This window comes from Mixophyes fleayi (genome assembly GCF_038048845.1).
Source record: "Mixophyes fleayi isolate aMixFle1 chromosome 9 unlocalized genomic scaffold, aMixFle1.hap1 SUPER_9_unloc_2, whole genome shotgun sequence".
NCBI lineage: Eukaryota > Metazoa > Chordata > Amphibia > Anura > Limnodynastidae > Mixophyes > Mixophyes fleayi.
Genome location: NW_027445894.1, coordinates 59,912 through 63,098, shown reverse-complemented (window position 1 = coordinate 63,098; position 3,187 = coordinate 59,912). Strand labels below are relative to the sequence as shown.

Below are 3,187 nucleotides of genomic sequence, written 5' to 3'. Positions count from 1 at the left end.
AGGTGTGAGGTGTTCAGAATACACTGTAAATTAGTGGGAATGATTGTTATTGAATGTTATTGAGGTAAATAATAGCGTATGAGTGAAAATAAGCCCAAAAACTTGATTTTTGAACTTTTTATGCTTTTTTCAAAAAAAATCCGAATCCAAAACCTTAAATCCGAACCAAAACCTTTCGGCAGGTGTTTTGCGAAACAAATCCGAACCCAAAACCTCAAGCAAATCGGAATCCAAAACACAAAACACGAGACACCAAAAGTCGCCGGTGCACATCCCTAGCTTTAACCCCACCCCACATACGCAGATACAACCTCCCTCCCCCCAAAATTTCGTCTTCATATGCCATCAACCATAAACAAAACAAACCCATAAGAGCAGATGTACCTTTAAAAAAGACATAAAGCAAAGTGTCCTATAACTGGCAGAATGGAGCACACAACTCCCATATACGGAAGTAATTCTGTATTTTACTATCGTCCATGTTGTATGTCATTGGTGTTTTTTTGATTGTTTTTTTCCAGACGTCTAAAAGAAAGGGAGAGGATAGTGGAGTTGGGAGCCCCAGAAGTTTGGGGTCTTTCACCAAAAGATCCTGAACCTGAGTAAGTCCTTTTACACCATTTTGTTTGTTGTAAGTCATTGTTAGAAACTCCTTCTGTTTTATGCTCATCCCTGTGTGTTTCTACAGCTCAGATGAGCACACGCCTGTAGAAGAGGAGGAGAAATGTAAAAAATCCAGCAGCTCTGACTCTTCTTCTGAAGGTAGGTTCATGTAAACCTCATCTTTTCCTTTACACACTATATTATTCTGGATTCATTTAGATTTCTTTGTATATTTTGGAGTATTTTTTTCTTTGTGTATGATTTTGCAGAAGAAATGAGAAAAAGTCATCAAGAAAAAATCATGACAAAAAAGACTCTACAGACAGTGAGAGCAGCTGGGAGTCTGAAAGCAGTGGTAAATGTTACTTTTCATCAAGTGCCCTTTGTGTCTCAGTGATGTCACTGGTTCATAGTGTCTGCTTTCTCGTGTACAGTGGTTCAGCCCAAAATACGGCTGCTTTCAGTTTGTGCAGGCAGCAGTGTAGGATTATGCATCACACTGAATTATTTGTAGTTTTGCCTGTGCAAACACGTTTATTTTATTACAATGTTATGAAACAAGACGCTGAAATAACTTAATATCTTTCCTTGATGGGTTTTCAACTTTTGCTCACATAATGACATGCCAGAAACCTACAGTAAGTTGCTAGGAATCTTTACATATAGGAGTTCTTCAGATTTGAGACTAAACATAGTTTTTAATGTTATGTAATGTTAATGGTTACATGTTTTTATCACTATCTTTGATGTACTTATTAAAGAAGAGAAGAGAATATACCTTTTATTCATCTGCAGATACAGGAACGCTGCCTTGCGTTCCAGCTGTCTGAAACCGGAAGTTCGGCATTTGAAACGCAGGCTTGCGTTCCACGGTATAGGAAGTGACAGGGGAACTTACTGGGACCAGCTGAAGTTGGTGGTGCACCATCCTCGGAAGGAGGGAGCTCTCGCTTTTAGCCCTGGAGGGCTCAACAGACTCTGGCACCTTTGTGAAGAACCTTTGGGACATTCTTTTAGAGGTATTTTTCATATAATTTTATCTACATTGCCCACGGCATTGACATCGTTGGGATTGTTATTTTTGTTTTTGCGGTGCCTTCTGTTTATTTTACTGGAGTTTTTTCTCTGTTTTTCTTCACTACATATTCCCTGGAATACTTTTGAGATATTTTACTTTATATCCCTATATATGTTTTTACTGTTTTTAGCTGGATATTTGGGATCTGTTCACCACTCCCCATTTTTTTCTACCCAGTTTTTCAATAAACCCCCCTGGTTTCTATAGAGTGTTCAGACTTGTTTATTTATTCATTTATTTTTGTTATAGTGTTGTACCTCATTAGTAATCATATCATTGGGATTAGACATCTCTTCCACTTTTTAGCACCGTGGGTCATCATTGTTTTTTATTTGACGAAATGTTATGCATGAAGTAAGTGATGAACTCAAATTTTTGCTTATAACCTGGTTATTAGATAAGTTGTGTAACTGTTACAGTTTTATGTTGATTTTGCTTTTGTTACTATACTGTTCTTGTTAATAGGTGGGTTTAGTGTATTTAGTTATCTAAGAGTGAATTGAAAGGACTTTGCATGATTTTCATGTCTGTTTGTAAGTGACCAAGGGCTAGATTTACTAAGCTGCTGGTTTGAAAAAGTGGGGATGTTGCCTATAGCAACCAATCAGATTCTAGCTATCATTTTGTAGAAGGTACTAAGTAAATGAAAGCTAGAATCTGATTGGTTGCTATAGGCAACATCCCCACTTTTTCAAACCCGCAGCTTAGTAAATCTAGCCCCAAGGCTGAGACTATGTCTGGGATTTGAATAAACCCAAATCTCAGACTGTACCTCGTGCCTCATGCCACTGAATGAGATTCCCACAAACATTCCCTTAAGTGTGTGATCATCCATAAGGGTCCACCAAGCCCTATTTCAGTGCCCTGAATGTGTAAAGTAGAATACCTGCAGTTTCAGATTGCATCGCTGGTGAAAGTGGTCAGGTAATTGATGAGCTGATCGCACGGGATCAGACATAGTCTAAATTAGTGTGAAAGACTGTATCATTTCTTAGAATACAGAGTAAACCATAAACTAATCCTACTGGGATTAGATATAGTGATTGAGTGACCTATGAGAAGTGTAAATTGTTACTTATTGTTACGGCTCACGCCCCAGGTATCAACTCCTAGAACCGCTTCAGAGGTCTTCGCCTATAGGAACCACTTTTCCCGTAGAGCTAGATGCGCTCACAGGTATTCAGATGCCCCCAGGTCTTGTACTCTAGTTGTAGGAACTGATAACCTGAGAACGTAGCGCAGGTGTTCACACAGAGGTGGAGTGAAGATCCCGGCAAAGGTTTTGAGGGTCGCCGGCAATACAGTAGCGTCTAGGTCCAGGCAAGGGGTCAAAAAGGTCACAGGCAAATCAGCAGCGTCTAATTCAAGCAGGGGTCAAGGTCACAGGCAATCAATCAGCTTCAGAATCCAGGCAAAAGTCGGCAACAGAAGAGAGGGAATATCAGGAACAGCAACACAGCAGGAATGTTTGCTAGGAAGCAGGGACTATAACTGGCAGGGAGGATT

At 39.7% G+C, this 3,187-nt stretch overlaps 1 long non-coding RNA gene across 1 annotated transcript; it reads left to right on the top strand.

Annotated features, from left to right (window-relative positions):
- Positions 1–548: 548 nt before the first annotated feature.
- On the top strand, positions 549–762 carry LOC142112059 (uncharacterized). Its single transcript, XR_012681143.1, has 2 exons — positions 549–602; positions 689–762. It is a non-coding gene; the product is annotated as an uncharacterized LOC142112059 (long non-coding RNA).
- The last annotated feature ends 2,425 nt before the right edge of the window (positions 763–3,187 follow it).